This window comes from Gracilinanus agilis, chromosome 1 (genome assembly GCF_016433145.1).
Source record: "Gracilinanus agilis isolate LMUSP501 chromosome 1, AgileGrace, whole genome shotgun sequence".
Taxonomy (NCBI): Eukaryota; Metazoa; Chordata; class Mammalia; order Didelphimorphia; family Didelphidae; genus Gracilinanus; species Gracilinanus agilis.
This window is the reverse complement of record NC_058130.1, coordinates 612973406-612991898: the sequence shown is the minus strand read 5'-3', so window position 1 is coordinate 612991898 and position 18493 is coordinate 612973406. Positions and strand designations below refer to the sequence as shown.

General features: G+C 39.1%; 1 pseudogene; it reads left to right on the top strand.

Annotated features, from left to right (window-relative positions):
- LOC123254751 overlaps positions 1 to 12546 on the top strand; it is a 52549-nt pseudogene extending 40003 nt beyond the window's left edge.
- The last annotated feature ends 5947 nt before the right edge of the window (positions 12547 to 18493 follow it).

Below are 18493 nucleotides of genomic sequence, written 5' to 3'. Positions count from 1 at the left end.
GATCTTGGTGACATTATGCATGTCCTTCTCCCAAGGTTGGAAAAACACAAAACAAATAGTTTATAAATTTCCATTTTCTAGGAATGTCAAGCTAATTAATGTTTTCTCCATTGTCCAATCAGTGCCTAAGCCCCTGTATTAAAAGGGAACGAAGGGCTTTGCTTTTCTGGCTTGCCTCGAGTGAAGGAGATTTTCCAAAATACAGGAGTTCCTGTGAGCAGGCACTTCCGGGCTTGGAAGATGGTGTAAATTTCCCCTCCCATAGAATAGTATTGTGTAATTATATACATTGTGGAAACGACACGTCTGAAGCATTAATGATTCAACAATGTGTTAAAATACCAGACCATGGGAAGGAGTGGACTCTCCAAGCAGGCAGATCCAGCACTCCTGAGAAGGTTTTGTTTTTTTTCTAGGCTGGCCAATAACAAGCATGTTTAGTGCTAGAGGACATGGAGATAAATACCGATTCGCTGTCTTTTGCTGCTCCAGAAATATTTTGCTCCCCTCTCTGTCCCCAACTTCACTGAATTGCTAAATTCACCCCGAGATTAAAATTTTGGTTCAGTGCCTATGGTAAATGGAACATGGGAAGCTTATAAATCAGATATTCATAACTCAGAGAATAACTATAATTACATTTTAAATTGTGGCAGCACCAGGTCAGGGGTAGCCACAGGGCTGGGCTAGCCAAGAGGTACTAGGACTGGGAACCAGGCCAGCTAACCAGGGCAGACGAGGGATTACAGTCAGGGGAGAGGTCATACAGAATGGAGAAGCCTGTAATAGCTGGAAAGGACCTTTGAGGTCATCATTATCATCACTAATGATGGGTTTCGATATTTTTTGTAGAGCTTTCTTTCCATCTCACGAAGGGTCTTACATATGCAACCTTTATCCTTTACCCTGTGAGGTAGGCACCATAAACATTATATTCCCATTTAGAAACTAAGATTCAGACACATTTGGTGTGACACAGTTTTAGTGTCATGGGTGAACCCAGGTCTTCTTCCATCTACTGGATACACTAATTCACCATATTATATAGAAATGTAGCGTAAGGTTGAGTACAAAACTTTACCACCCCAAGGTAGACTGAATAGCTTTAAGAGATGAGAACATGTTTCAATGAATCACTTAGAATCCCAGGAGACTAGGTTTTTGAACTGAAATAAAATCACACAAGACATGTTCAGATAGATTGAAGAAACTTAGCCATGTCCCTAGATCATCTACAAATTATCAAGTGAGCTGAAAAAGGATGGAATTCCAGAAATTTGGAGCAAGTATGGCTTTCTAGAACATTCCTGAAGAGGAATCACCTGGGTGAGGGAGGAAGGGAAAAGTTAATCATTGGGAGTGATGGTTGGAATAAGAATCATCAATGGGCTTCAATAGTCTAAAGCAGTGGTTCCCAAACTTTTTTGGCCTACCGCCCCCTTTCCAGAAAAAATATTACTTAGCGCCCCTGGAAATTAAATTTTTTTATTTTAATTTAATTATTTTTTTTATTTTATTTTATCAATTAATAGGAAAGAGAAATGCACCTGTGGCCATCACCACTTCCCTGGATCGCTGTAGCACCCACTAGAGGGCGGTGGCGCCCACTTTAGGAATCACTGGGCGAAAGTGTTATACAATTACTGAGGATTCTAAGAATAAGCCCAGAGTGAAGATTTGGGGGTTTCAAAGCAAAATGGTAAGGTCTGAATGCATGAATGGGACAAGATCAGCATCCAAACATCCGAATAAGATAAGGCCATGATCTCTTTAGAGAGGTGACCATCTAAAGACATTTAACTAGCTGTGTGACTAAAGGCAAGTGTTTAATTCTCTGAGATATATTTCCTCATCTGCAAAATGGGGATAATAATACTGGCACTATTTGTCCCAAAGGACTGTTTGAAAAAAAAAATGATTTTGTGAACTTCAATGAGCTATATAAATGTTATGTTATTGTCAATATTATTATAGTGACAATCTAGACCAGTGTCATGGGCAGAAACACAGAGTATATAGCCAAAAGTTGTGCCCAGATAGCCAGTGTGGTCAGAATATGCACATTAGAATGTATAATATATTTACATGATAATACATGTATAACCCAGATCAAAATTTTACCATCTCTGGGAGGAGGAAGGGAAGGGACAGAGGGAGACAATTTGGATCTTTTAACTTCAGAAAACGCATGTGGCAAATTATTATATGTAATTGGGGAAATAAAATAGCTTAAAAAATGAATAGGTAACATATTAAATATAGTTGTATTAGTTTAAATAGTAAGGTCAAACCTGAGCAGAAAAATAGAGGCAGAAGTATAATCAAAACATATAGCAAAGTTGACATTTGAGACCCACAAACAGACATTAAACAGCCATAATTTAAAACTGATATGGGGTTCCTGATCTCTAGGGGTACACTTCTTTGCTCTAGGGGTCCTCCAATGGCCTCACACCAAGGCCCACATATCTATAGCATCTATTGCCTCTCTAGGTTACTCATCCAACACACACACACACACACACACACACACACACACACACACACACACACACGAGCACCTGCCTCTCTCTTGAGCCACTGTCCAACCTGTGACTTAATACATCCTGGAGTGGAGAGAGCAGTTTGGCATTGCTTCTTCCCAAATGCCGCATCCCCTAAAAACTTGGACCTCTCCATTCTCTGACTCCTCCTCAGGGTTAAGAGGTCTAGGAAATGGGCCACCCCCACCCCATTACCTTGTCTCAATTCACAGAGCAACCAAACTGCACTGAATCATCCCTTTTGCTGCAAAACTGACCCTGCCTGGGACAAATTAAACTTGGCACCCTGATCACAACTAAGGTTAAGGTTAATAGATGATTATGGCAGGGGACAGCTAGATAGCACAATGGACAGAGCTCCAGGCCTAGAGTCAGAAGGTGCTTGGGTTCAAATCTGCCTTCAGACACTTCTTAGCTAGATAACCCTGAGCAAATCGCTTAATCCCAACTGCCTAGCCTTTACCACTCTTCTGACTTGGAACTGATACTCAGTATTGATTCTAAGACAGAAGGTATGGGTTTATTTAAAAAAATGTATTTGTTTGTTACATTAAAGTTCCCAGGTACCTCCCTCCTTCCTTCCACTCTCCACACTAGAGAAAGCATCATCTGACAAAAAAAAATTGTATATATAAAATTATGGCTTCCTTGTTTCTACTCATCATTCTTTCTCTGGAGGTGGATATACACAAGCCATTCTTCAAACAACATTTCTATTGCTACATATAATATTTTCTTGGTTCTCCTCATTTTGCTCTTCATCATTTCATGTAGGTCTTTCCATGTTTTTTTAAAATTCAATAATATTTTATTTTTCCCCAATTACATGAAAAACAACTTTTAACTGTTTATTTTTTTAAATTTTGAATTTCTAATTCTCTTCCACTCTCCCTTCCTCCCTTTTCCATATTTTTTAAATTAACCCATTTATCATTTCTTACTGCATAAGTAGTATTCCAAGACAATAATATGCCACAACTTATTTAGCCATTCTCCAATTGATGGGCATTGTCTCAATTTCCAGTTCTTTGACACACCCTATAGACTCTTGGACTTTTGTCTTCTGCCCTCCTGTTATAGCTAAAGGATTATGGGTCTCTTCTAGCCACTGTGCAGCTGAACCTTCCTATATGCACTCACTCACTGAATTAGGATGTAAAAGCTCTTTAAGAACAAGGACTATCTTGCTTTCTGTTTATATCCCCAGCACCTGGCACCCAGGAAGTGCTTAATAAATGCTTTCTCATTCCACCTACTTCACCAGACCTGTGCTTGCCTAAAGTCCTCAAAATGTTAACAGCAGTTCTGGGTGTGATTAAGAGAGAAGATAAGAGTGTATTACTGAGTCTGAGTATAATACTGAATTTAAGCTGAATATGAGAAAACAGCTTGGTTTGGAGCTCCAACAGAGTCACTAAAAACATTGTCTCAAGATAGGAACAAGCAATTAGGTCCACACATCAGTATAGCCAGGGTATGACTGGATAAAAAGCATCTGCTCTCTGCCCTAGAGTTAAGTGCCCTTCTTGGTGTGGGTGGATAAAGACTAGCAGGTGTGGACTGTTCTCAGAAGTAAGGTTCTGCAGGGACTAGTGATTATAGCAAAGGGCTAAGACCTCTGGGGATTCCTTACAATTCAAACTGAAGGGGACTAAGATAAGAAGGAATGCAGAAAGCCAGGGGAAATTTTTTTGCAGCAAGTTTCTCTGATAAAAGCCCCCTTTCTCAACCATATAGAGAATGGAGTCAAATTTATAAAAATATGAGTCATTCTCCCATTGATAAATGGTCAAAGGATATGAACAGGCAGCTTTCAGAAGAAGAAATCAAAGCCATCTAGAGTTATATGAAAAAATGTTCTAAATAGCAACTGATTAGAGAAATGCAAATTATAAGACAATCCTGAAGTATCATCTAGCACCTATCAGATTGGCTAATATGAAAGACAAGGAAAATGACAAATATGAAAGACAAGGAAAAACTGGGGCACTAATGTGCACTGTTGGAGTTGTGAACTGATGATTCTGGAGAGTAATTTGGAACTATGTCCAAAAGGTTATAAAATTATGGGTACCCTTTGACCAAGCAATATCACTACGAGGTCTGTATGCAAAAGAGATTTTAAAAAAAAAAGAAAAAGAATCTATCTGCACAAAAATAGCTATATCAGCTCTTTTTGTGGACTCAAAGAATTGGAAATTGAAGGGATGCCCATCAATTAAAGAATGGCTGAACAAGTTGTGGTATATGATTGTGATAAAATACTATTGTGCTATAAGAAATGATGAGCAGGATGGTTTCAGAAAAACCTGAAAAAACTTTTATGAACAGATGCAAAGTAAAGTGAGCAAAACCAGGAGAACATTGTAGGAGAACCAGTAACAGCAGTATTGTACAGCCATCAACTGTGAAACACATGGCTATTCTCAGCAATATAACAATCCAAGACAATTCCAAAGGTTTATGATGAAAAATGCTATCCACCTCCAGAGAAAGAACTGATAAGAGTTTGAATGCAGAAAAAAGCATAATTTTCTGTTTTTTTCCTTGGGTTTGGTTTTTGTCTGTGCTTTCTTTGCAACATAGCTAATATGGAAATGCTTTACATGATTGATCATGTAACATCTATATCAAAGTGCTTCCCTTCTCAAGAAGGGGGAGAAGGGAAATAAGGAGAGAATTTGGAACTCAAAACCTTTAAAACAAATGTTAACAATTATTTTTACAGGTAATTGGGAAAATTTTTTTAAATTTTTTTAAACCTTAAGGGACCTGAAGTAAAATCTCTAAAACATTATTCTGAACCCAAACATATTCAAAAATAAAAAACATAACTCAACAACAACCAGTCTTTTCTTAATTTCATTGACTAATTGAATTTATTACTTATTTTTAGGGTCATACATATATAATTAATTTAATTGGTTAATTAATTTAATCAGTATAGGTATTTCCTCTTCTACCAACACAAATCACAATACCTCTGCAAGGGTCCTCAAGAGTAGCTGCAGCTGAAAACTATTACCCTACCACCAACCTCTCAAGGAGCTTCTCCTAATTGAGCTAGACAGGTTATTGGATCAATCAATGAGCATTTATTAAATACCTACTGTATACCAGGCACTGTGCTAAGTACTGGGGATACAAGAAGGCAAATGACAGTTCCTTTCCTGAAAGAGATATTATAATAGAGGAGACAACATGCAAAGAACCTATATACAGGAAAAATGGGAAGTAATTAGCAGAAGACACTAGAATAAAGAGCTGGGAAGGCTTCCTCTCAAGGATGGGATTTTAGCTGAGACTTGGATTCATGAAGGCAATAGGTGGAGTTGAGGAGGGAGACATTCCAGGAATGGGGAAATGTGAAAGAAAATGCCTAAAGCAGAGAGATAGTCTTGATTGTGTGACAACTAGGAGGCTAGCACCAATGAATCAAAGAACACCTGTGATGGAATAAAGCATAAGAAGCCTGGAAAGGTAGAAAGGGATAAGGTTATGAAGGGTCAGAGACTTAGATCTGGAAGGGGCCTTAGAGTCCATCAAGTCCAACCAACTTATTTTACAGGTGAGGAAACTGAGGCCCAGAGAAGATAAAGTTATTTATCCAAGTCCTACAGTTGTGAAATTTGAAACCAGCTATTATGGACTGGGGTTGACTCAGGCCAATATCTAGTAGTTTAGGTTTAATATTGATTCCCCCCGTCATATCACCCCTGCCCCAAAAAAGACCAATCTCTAGTAGTTTAGGTTTGATTTTGATTCCCCCCATCATATCACCCCGTTCCAAAAAAAAGACACCTGGAGATCATTCAGTAGTGAATGAAAAAAGGGTTTATTAAGCCATAGAGGGGGAAGAATATTCAACAAGGATAGGCACTGAGAACACTTTATGTTAATTCAGTTGAGTGAAGCTCCCTTGAATGAGTTCACTATGGTTATCTACCAGCCAAGTTTCAGAGAGTCTGAAGCTCCTCATGGCTGCTCTGTACTCCTGCTGATGTCACCAGCCTGAGCCTTTAGTCTCCAGAGCCAACCAACAGTCAAGGATGGTCTTAACCTTTTAAGGAAAAAAACTAGCCTTAACTTGCATGGAAGTGACACTAAATCCAGTGGCCCATCCACACTGCCTCTCAGCTGAGGTCCACAAACATAGTGGCCACCGCTGGGATCACAAATGCCTTTCCAGTATGGCAAGACTTGCCAGAGTTTGCATGACAGCAGGCCAATCTTCAACCCTTCTAGATTCTGGGGCAGCTAGGCAGCACAGTGGATGGAATGCCAGGCTTGGGGTGGAAGAACCTCAGTCCAAATGGGACCTCGAACATTTCCTAGCTGTGTGAGTCTGGGCAAGTCACTTAACCTCATTGTCTAGTCCTTAGCCCTCTTCTGCCTTGGAACCAATACAAAATAGTGATTTTAAGATAGAAAGTCAAGTTTAAAAAAAAAAAAAAGGTAGAAGGTAAAGGTTTTTGGTTTGGTTGTTTTTTTTTTTTAAGACCAAAATTCAAGTCTGTCAAGATAATAGATGGAGTAAGATTTAAATGGAATTTTTTTCTCTTTATAGGTTTAGAAACAAATTCAACATCATTTGGGTAAACATTAAATAAAAGTCATATTGTAATGGGGCCATTCAATTAACTGTTTTGTGTTCAGTCTTGATTTTTATTTTAGCTGTAGAGAGTAACACCTCAGTTATCTGGAGAACAGTCACCCAGAAATCTGAAGTGCCTGGAACAAAGTAAAAAATGAAAACAAACAAATAAAACCTCAGAAATAAGAAAAATAAGTCTTTGAGTTGCCTGAACTGATGTCACAAAATCCCTGCCCAAATAAATCTCCTACTTTCTTCATAGGATTGCTCCTCAGTTCTTAATTCTGAGCCTATTTATGCATCATTTTAACACATTTCACCCTATAGTTCCCAAGTCCATATGAGATAAAAAAAAAGCAGCAGATTAGAGGATATTGAAGATTGGGGGATAGAGCAAGAAAGGAAGGTACTCTTAAGGGCAGGAGCCCTGACACTAGCGAAAACTTCACCAATACCCCAAGAGCATGAAAGAGCATAAAAAAAAAGTCTCAAGTGCTCCCAAGCCCTAGTATTCTAGAGCTTCCACACCACTATCTCTTGAGAGATTCACAGTATGGTAACAGAGGGAAATATTGCAAGTAAAGCCAAGTACGAGAGCAAGATGTTCATAATTAAGACCTCGAGACATTAAGTAAAATTCAATTCAGTACACTCTGCTACTTGCCATCAAATACTTACTATTTAAAAAAAAATTTTAGTGCTTATGGTGAGCTTCAGTTATCTAGAAAATTAATCCATAAGAGACAGACAGATAGCTCAGTAGATAGAGAACCAGGCCTGGAGATGGGAGGTTCTGGGTTCAAGTGTGACCTCAGTTATTTCCTAGCTGTGTGACCCTGGGTAAGTCACTTAACTACAATTGCCTAGCCTTCTCTATTCTTCTGCCTTGCAACTAATATCTATTTTATTGAACCAAAGGTAGAAGGTAAGAGTTGCTTGTTGGTTTTTTTTTTAAAGAAAAGAAAATGAAATTGTATGCCCTTGGGAAAATCATTTTAATCTCTCAGTAAACAAGATGATCATAAGTTGCAAAGCAGATGTTGATCCAATATGAGTAGAAGGAGTATCCTCATAGGGATTTCTCTATACCTAGCTCAAATTAGATCAAGAACCAACTATTAAATTTTCAGTATAAGCATTTACACCTTGGATATCATCAAATGCTACAAATCAGGGTTCAATGTGTTGTTTTGTTGATTATCTGGACTTTGGAAAGCAATGGAGAAAATGTTAATAATGCAGATTACTTTTAAAGTGTGTCTAGTTTACTTTATTTCCCTGGAGAGCTGGTTGTTAAATATTTCACAGTATACCCTTGACTACACTTATCACCTCAATGAGTCAAACCAAAGAAAAATTAATTCGCCTGATAGGCCAGAAAAAGGATTTATAGCAGTAAAAATAATTCTATTACTATTAAGCAAATGCACTATAAAAATCCAAGTCATGTCATTAAGATAACTAAAAATAATCAAAAGACAGCATGCTTTATATGCATGTTGTCACCCCCATTAGACTGCAACTTCCTTGAGGTCAAGGACTATCTTTTGCCTCTTTTTGTATACCCAGTACAGTGGGTGATAAAGAGAAGGCAGTTAATCAATGTTTATTAGTTGCTAATGGAACAATATAGTGTCAGGAGGGAGATACAATTTAATTAGTAAACATTTAGAAGGTAGCTGGGTAGCTCAGTGGATTGAGAGCCAGGCCTAGAGACACGGGAGGTCCTGGGTTCAAATCTGGCCTCAGACACTTCCCAGCTGTGTGACCCTGGGCAAGTCACTTGACCCCCATTGCCTAGCCCTTACCACTCTTCTGTGTATTGGCTCCAAGACAGAAGGTAAGCGTTAAAAAAAAAAAATTGGTAAACATTTATATTGTGCCTACTGTTTGCCAGATATCTATGGAGATACAAAAGGAGCCACAAGAAAGTCTCTGCCCTCAAGGAGCTTTTCTACTGGGAGAGATCATAGGCAAAGAAATATTTACAAATAAACTACATATAGGACAAATAGTAAATAATTAGCAGAGAGAAGACACTAGAATTAAGAGCAGTTGGAGAAGGCTTCAGGTAAAAGATGGGACTTTAATTCTGACTTAAAGGAAACCAGTGAGATAACAAGTCTGAGAGCATGTTAGATTAAAGGATCAGTAAAAGACTTAGAAAAGAAGTGGAACTTTAACTAGATTTGAAGGATAAACAGAATTTCAACAACTGAATATTGGAGAGGTTTGTCTTCAAGGTGGCAAGCACAGTATGAGCAAAGGCTCAAAGGCAAGAAAATACTAGGTCTGTTCAAAGCAATAAGTAAATAAATAATCCATAGAACATCGAGGATACACGAAGGAGACAGGGCCAGAAAGATAACATCAAAAGGTCGCATTTATTTATTACTTTGCTACTTGTAGAATGGTTTCCTCAAAATAACCTGATGGGTAGCCAACACGAAAATCTATTCCCATTTAACAGATAAACCAATTTAGAGAAGTTAAAGCCCATATAGCTGTGTAAGAGCCAGAACTCACAAAATAATCATTATTAGAACTGGAAGAAAACTTGGGAGATCATCAAATCCAATCACCTCACTTTACAGAGGAAGAAACTGAGCCCAGTAGAGTGAAGAGATCTGGGGCAGCTGGGTAGCTCAGTGGAGTGAGAGCCAGGCCTACAGTCAGGAGGTCCTAGGTTCAAATCTGGCCTCAGACACTTCCCAGCTGTGTGACCCTGGGCAAGTCACTTGACCCCCATTGCCCACCCTTACCACTCTTCTGCCTTAGAGCCAATACACAGAAGTTAAGGGTTTAAAAAAAAATAAAAAATAGAGTGAAGAGATCTGTTCAAGTTTGCTTTGCTAGTAAGCGATGAATCTGACTAGGACTTAGACATCGATACAGCTTTTGATTCCAAATCTTTCCACAGCACCACCCTGCATCTGCATACTATACAATTTATTAAAGTTGTTTAAACTTTTAAATTGTTTTACTCGGCTTCTGCCGACCTATCCCCAGCTAAGCCCTAGTGTTTTGAGCCTTGATTGAGAGCCTGGAAAATATAGATTTGATTTGCCAGCCAATTTGGACATCAGAACTTACAGAGATGGATGAACTCTTGACAGCTAGATTACTTACTATTCAATAAATTATGATTCCTCGGTACTCAATAATAATGAAAAGACAAAGTCCAAACTCCTTGGAATGTCATTCAAGGACTTTCAAAATCTAGTCCCAATTGGTCTCGCCCCCTCTAAGCTAATAGTTCCTTATTCTTTAGCCCAGGCTTAGCTCCAACTAGCCTCGTCTCCTTATTGGCTCCACAATAAGCCATGTGAATTCCCACTTCTGTGCCTCTGTTCACGCTGTGTGACACCCTAAGGAAGACTTCCCCTTTCCTCTCCATCTATCCAATTCCTGTCTTCTCTTCTGAGTCTAGCTCAAGTCCAGATGGCTAAGATGAGCAGGAGGATACAGAGAGAAATATACGGTCCAAGCCTACACATCAGGGCTTTTTATGCAGATACCCAGGTCAAAAAGAAAAATGCAAGTAAAATCATGATCTGGGTAATAAAGTACGTGGGGCAGGGAAATTGAGGAGCAGGGAGTTGGGGAAGGGTCAGTGCAAAGAATCAAGGCTTGCCTTTTGCCCTGGGGCCCTATTCCTGCTTTTATTGCTAAATAACATGGCCCTTGCGAAAGCAATCTAGTGCATTTAATAGGCCTTCTGACTTGTAAGTCGGGAAAATAGTTTTCAGAATCACCCCTCATGAAATAACATGCTTAAGATGCTTTTAGTAAATATAGCAGCAAAAACAGGAAATAGGGCAATGTTAAAGGAAACCTCTTTCCCCTAGGAGTCAGCTTCCATCTGTCATGTCCCACTGCCCACACTGCCGCTAGGCACATGGATGTCCTGCTATAAATAAGGCATTCTGCCAGGAGGCTCCAGCCAGCACAGAAGCCAGCAGTCCATTTGCTAAAGAAGGGATTGGTAGAGAAGCACATCACAAAATTTGGAATCTTCGTTTTCTGTGGATGTAACTTATTTGCTTCCAGTCAATTTGGGGTGATGTTATAGACTGTACCACCAAGTTTGTGTGCTTTCATTTTTCCTTAATGGTCAAGCTATTATTCCTGCCCTCAGTGGTGGTAGCAACCTGTCCCAGTGCTCCGTTCCCAATCAGCAGTCTCTGGGCTTTATATCTTGGAAGTGAAGCAGCAAATACTGGAGGAAGGCAAAAAACACTCCCCCCAAAGATGAGCCCATCAAGACCATCCACCTCACTGCCTTCTTGGGCTACAAAACCAGCATGACCTACATCATTGTGGAAGTGGATATGTTTGACTCTAAAGTGAATATGTTTGACTCTAAAGTGAATAAGGAAGAAGTGGTCAGGCTGGTCACCCTTGTGGTCATTATAGACATCAGGGGCTACGTATAAAGCCTCATACACTTTGTATATAACCTACATAAACTCCTGTCAATGACTAGACCACGATGGCTATGTGCAAAGCTCCCAATGCTGCTGTAATTTTATTGAACACAAGAGGTAATTCTATAAGAATAGACACAAATGTGAAACAGAGGCCTTCTCTGATCCCTGCAAGAAGGAGCAAGACAGAGGTGACAAGAAACAGCTGGACAAATGCTTCAACAACATGAAGAGGTTCTGCCGAGTTATCTGGGCCATTTCCCACACCCAGGTGTTCCTGCTCCCTTTGAGGCAGAAGATATCTCACCTGATGGAGATCTAGGTGAATGGCTCTACAGTTTGGCTGAGTAACTGAACTGGATCCAAGAGAAACTGGAGTAGTAGATGATGGTGTCCACTAGGTTTAGGCAGGACAAGATGACTTGTGTCACTGGGGTAACCGAGGGGAAGAGTTAGAAAGATATCGCTAGCTGCTGACCCACAAGGAAAACTGACCCCACAAATCCCACCAAGGCCTTTGCAAGATGACCTTTATCAGAATTTGGCACCCTACCTTAGTAGTATAAGTAATCTATGCCTGGACTAGGCAGAAGGGCTACTTCCACCATGCTGAAATCAATAAGAAAAGTTGCAAGTTTGGCCAGTGCTACCAGATCAAAGATGGTAAATTGATCAAATATAATGCATCCATCAATTATGATCTATCTGAAAAGAACATTAACCCTCTGGAAGGGTTTGTCCATAATCACTGACTTTATCATGCTAAACAGTTGTATTACCGGGATCAAGAACTGTCTTCACACCTTTTAAAAAAAAATCCCTTTTGGTAAAAGAGAAGCATTATGCCCTGGCAAAGATGGACTTGAAATTTATTGAAGCTACCTCCAAATTTAGCCGTGGCCTCTCCTAGACTGTGGAAGAAAAGAAAGCTTTCATGGGATCACTCAAGGAGGACCCTGTTGCTAAAGAAAAGACTGTTTAATGTTTCCAAGCCAACTGGGAGCTGGCAGACTCTCAATAAAATTGAAGTTATTTTGAAAATAAAACAAAATAGAATTAAAATTTCTTATCCTTGGTATTTGTTGTTATTCTATTGTTTTTCAGTGGTGTCTGAGACTTCATTTGGGGATTTCTTGGCAAAGAAATTTAGCCATTACCTTCTCCAGCTCATTTTACAGATGAGTAAACTGAGACAAATAGGGCTAAGTGACTTGTCCAGGGTCCCATAACTACAAAGTATATGAGGCCAGATTTGAACTCAGGAAGAGAAGTTTTCCTGACTCCAGACTCAGCACTCTATCTACTGGGCCAACTAGCTACCCTTATTTTATTGCTATTGGCACAGCTATTAAAATAACTTACATTTCTATCATTTATTTCAGGTGTTTTCTACACAATTCTCTTATAAGATAAGTGGTATAGAGATTATTATCCCTATTTCATTGAAATTGAAGTAAATTGAAGTTCAACTTGATGCATCAAGGCTGGTACTTGAATCAAGGTCTCCTGGTTCCAAATTCAATGTTTCTTCCATTAAATGAAAACACTATACTAATATGAAAAGTTACATACTTCCACTAATCATCCCCGGTATTAAAGGTTGAGTCTACAAATAACCAGTTTAGGAAGGTGAAATCTATTTCTACAAGTGAGCCAATCTCTAAATATGAGATACGAGAAAGTTCCTCACTTTTTAGAAGAAATGGGAGATCAGAGATGTAGAATGTCAAATATGGCCAGCAGTGTATTGAATGATTCTGCTTGACTTTTTCTTTGTTACAAGAAAAAACTCAACTGGAAGGGATGGAAGGGAAGGATATCCAGAAATGCAATGATATAAAATACAAAGGGGGCCAATAAAACTTAGTCTTTTAAAAAGGCAGCCAAGAAACTGTTTTTGTATAACCACCACTCCACTGCCTTATTCTATTCCAGTCTTCCCTAGGTGATCAAATCCTTTTCTCTGAACCTTTCCTACCCCTATAAACCTCTTACTTGGCTTGTGTTTCATTTATACTCAAGATCCTGCTTTCTGCCAGTTAATCTGATAAACTAAACCTTTCATTTCAAAACCTCCTGCATAGAATCATAAAATCTTAAGCAATTATCTAATTCAATCTCTAACCAAAGCAAGACTCCCCTCTACAATACACCTGGAAAGGAGAAGTCCAACCTCTGCTAAATACCAACAGTAACTGGGAATTCACTGCCTCCAAATCAATCAGCAAGTAATCACCATATACCATCCCCAGTGCTTGGCATTAGCGATACAAAGGAAGAGATAACACTGTCCCTGCCTTTAGGGACTGTCCGGGGAAACAGCATACATCCACACATACAAATATATACATATATATATATATATATATATATATATATCTCATTACATGCAAAATGTTCATGTAGTGCAGTGATTCCCAAAGTGGGCGCCACCGCCCCCTGGTGGGTGCTGCAGCGATCCAGGAGGGCGGTGATGATCACAGGTGCATTTATCTTTCCTATTAATTGCTATTAAAAATTTTTTTTAAATTAATTTCCAGGGGCTAAGTAATATTTTTTTCTGGAAAGGGGGCGGTAGAACAAAAAAAGTTTGGGAACCATTGGTGTAGTGTTCTCTCTGGGAATTACCTCCCTAATTCAAACTCATAATGGTGAGGTGGTCAGTTCCCATGGCAGTGTCTACTACCCTCGGATGCCAAGTACTCTCTGGGACAACATTTCTAAAACTAGAGCTCCAAAGCCCTATAGGCATGTTTACATTTAATAGTCAGTCATCTAGTAGACATAATTAGCTCAAAGAAAGGCATGTATTAGGATGGCAAACCTCCACCATAAACTTGGAACAAGATACAATTATACACAGCATCAGGTGAAAGGATGAGAACATAGAGAGAGTCGTAGTGAGGCTCACTACGAGTGAGGGAATCCGTGTGGCCAAGGCAAGGTTCATCTTCAGCACTGCAGAGTCTAGATATTCTTTCTCTTCTCCTGGGGTCCTCACCGTGTTCCCCAACTGCCAGGCATGCTACTCAGTTGGGCTACTTTGACCTGTTCTTCTACATGATTGACTCTCAGCTACCAAGATTTTCTCTTGAATTTTCTTGAATTCAAGAATTCTCTTGAATCCAAACTTGCTGCTATTCTTTACCCCCAGGGGCATATTTTCCTTGGAAAGCCTTTAATGATTCTCTTGAGCCTGCGCTCATATGATACCAACTGGGTAACTCCAAAAAAAAAACATGGTGGGAAAGAAGGAAATTGACCCTCCCTCCCTCCTACTTACAACACTGCTCTCTGGTAGAGGGTAACAACAAAGGGACATTTCCTCTTCATGAGAGGGTGCTTCCTTAATACCTTCTTCCTGACTCAGCTGTGTCTCCCAGAGCCAGCAAACTGGCTTTTTAAAGGTAACTAGGGCATGGCTGGACTTTAGTAGGTCAATGGCAAGCTGTTCTTATCATTCCATCAAGTTTGATTAAAGTCTTGTTTACACCTTGAAAAAAGTTAACAAAGTTTAAATTCTTTTTTTACACTTAGCTTAAAACCTCAAGACTTCCTTGTCTCTGTTTGTTATCTACCCCTCACTTACTGTGAGTAAATTCTACTGGGTTTGAGTGGGAAAGGAGGAGCAAAATTGATGTGATCAGGTTGCTCTGAACAAATCTCCATACACATACATAAAAAATGCCAGGTAACTTGGGAGACTGGATGAGATAATAGTTGGATGGGAGGAGAGAGAGATCATGAAAGGCTTCATGTATAAGACAGTACTTGAGCCTATAACCTCAGAAGAGGTCGTGCATTCTAGGGATGGAGAATAACTACAGAACAGAGGCATTGACAGGAAATGAGGACCTCCTAAGCCAGAAGGCTAATTTGGTTGAACTATGAAGGGGAGATTAGAAAGGTAAGTTGGAACCACATTTATAAATTTCATTAAATGTCAAGCAGAAGAGTTTGTATTTAATCCTAGAGGTACTGCATAACTAGCTATATGATACAGTAGATCCTGTGTTACACTTGAAGATAAAAAGACCTGAGTGTAAATCCTGACTCAAATACTTACTAATTTTATGATCCCAGAAAGTGCACTTTATCCTCTTAGCTTTAGCTTCATTATGTATAAAATGGGGGAAATAATTGCAACTATTTCCCAGAGTTGTTGTAAAGAACACATAAAATAATATGTACATCACTTTGCAAATCTTAAAAGCACTTTATAAATAGTAGCTTGTTATTATTATTATTAAAAGGAAGAGGCTAGAATTTATTGAGCAGAGGAATGGCATACTTAGTCAGACCTGTGATTTAGGGAAATCACTTTGGCAGCTATATGAGTATGGATTAGAGAGAGGAGAGACTTGAAAAGGAAGATCATTTTTTAATTCAAAAATATTTTATTTTGCCAGTACTTGTAATAATAATTTTCAACATACATTTTCAAAAATTATAAGATCCAAACTGTCTCCTTCCCTTCCTACTCTCCCCCCACTCTGAGATGATAAGCAATTGGATCTGGGCCATGCATGTATTATCATGCAAAACACTTCCATATTGGTCATCATTGTAAGAGCACACTCATACAAAACCAAAAACCCAAAATAAAACTAAATAAACTGATGTGAAAGGCAATATGCTTTGATCTACATCTGACTGCAAAAGCCCTTTCTCTGGAAGTGAATAGCACTCCCTGTCATAAATCCTTCAGATTTGTCCCAGATCATTGTATTGCTGAGAGCAGCCAAATTTGTTCAGCCGTTCCCTAATTGATGGACATCCCCTTGATTTCCAAAAAAGAAAGATTATTTAGAAAGCAATGGCAATAGTCCAAGCAAGAGGTGAAAAAGACCTAAACTAGGATGGTGTCCATGTGAGTGATGAGAAGGGACCTGTATGTGAGATACTGTATGGTTAGCATCAAATCTTTTTTTTTTTATAGGAAATGGGGGTCAAGTGACTTGCCCAGGGTCACACAGCTGGGAAGTTTCTGAGGTCAGATTTGAACCTAGGACCTCCCATCTCTAGGCCTGCCTCTCAATCCACTGAGCTACCCAACTACCCCCAGCATCCACTCTTGCTGACAATCATAGATAGATAGATAGAATAAGGGAGAAAAAGGAAATGAAGATGGCCCTGAGGTTCTAAACTTGCTGACTAAAAGGATGGTGGTAATATGAACAAAATAAGAGAAGTTCAGAAAAAAGGGTAGATTTGGAGGTGGAAAGAAAGGGAACTAAATTCTGCTTTAAACTTGATATCAGGGAAAACAAGATGAATTCAAGATATCTATGGGACATTCCATTGGAAATGTCCAATATTCCACTGGAAATGAAGGACTAAAGTTCATAAGATAGACAAGAACTGCATACATATAAACCTGTGAATCTCTCCAAAGAAATGATCATTAAACTCCTAGTTGATAACATTCCCAAATAAGAGTATAAAGAGAAAAGAATGGAGACCTAGGACGGAACCCTAGTGTCTTAGGGTATACCCACATTTGGGGGCCATGATGTGCATGCTGATGCAGTAAAAGAACCTAAAGAGAGATCAGAGGGCTAGAAGAACCAAAAGAGAACAGGGTCCAAAAGCAGTGCAAACCCTTTTTGGACACCTCTAGTTTTGAGTTTTTTCTTATGTTGAGTTTAAATCTATCTTCCTATCACTTCTACCCATTGGTTTGATTTGCCTTTTATGCCACATAAAATTATTTATTTTGCTTGTACGTGAATTCTTTGGCTACAGTAATCCATAAAACAAAGAAAAATGATATATTGTCTTTCTGGCCCCCTTTTGTATTAACAGTGATAGCAGTCAAGTAACAAAGAAGAAGCAGCTAAGATGCTAAGAATGGCAAGGTTTTTAGATTCTATTAAACATTCACGTTTTAGTGTTGGTACTTTAAATATGAAGTCTTTCTACCCCCCCCCCAAAAAAAAAAATCAGAGTTGGTATACCACACCAGGAACTGAATTGGGTCAATATTGACATTCTTGCTATAAGTGAGACCATAAGAAGGTACAATGAAATTAAAGAAAGACAGCACCTTGGCTATCCTTAGAAAAGTAAATAAAGAAGGGGACAGAACTGATTTCATCATTGACTTTAAAGGCAACCAGAACCATTATTCCATGGGGCACTTGGTCATCCCGACTTGCAGGGATCATGATAAGAGTAACTCAAAAGATCACTATAAAGACAACTGCAGTTTAGGAATCAATGGTGCTCAAAAGGACCATAAATGGGGTGGAGCAACCATTTTTTTCCCCTAGAGAGTTGACTTTTAGAAGGTGCTGACAGCATCTGCAGTCCTTCAGCAGCATAAAAACAATGGACCTTAGCACCTAGTTAACAAGAATAATTAAAAATAGGAAGCTACCAGATGGCCTGCTTCCTCCCCCTAGGGGCTACACCCCAGTAAGCTGCTCTCCAGCCAATCTTGCCCTTCCCCCACATCCCCACCAGCAGGCTCACATGTCCCCAGTGTCTTCTCTCTTCTCACATGAATTTGTCTTTTAAAAAAACTGTTTTGGACTCAAATTTCATGTCACTTGCCCCAGACACAAAAATTGCTAGCTATTGCTCTGATACTCTGTGACTGCGATGAAGGTGATGGGGTTGGGGAAGAAGAAAGAATGCAGTGAAAAATAGAGTTTAGGATTAAGAAATAAGAGATGCTAAATGCTGATGAAAGACCCAGAAGCATGATGCTTGTATGTCATTACTACACACTAGCTATATGAAATGCAGGCATTTCTAAAACATATCATCTATGTGATGCTGGGCGCGAAAGTCATTAGACTCTATCTGCTTATTAATCAGTGCTCTAGACAACTTTCTAGCCACAAAATAAATAGCTAGCTAGCTAGCTAGCTAGCTAGCTAGCTAGATAGATAGATAGATAGATAGATAGATAGATAGATAGATAG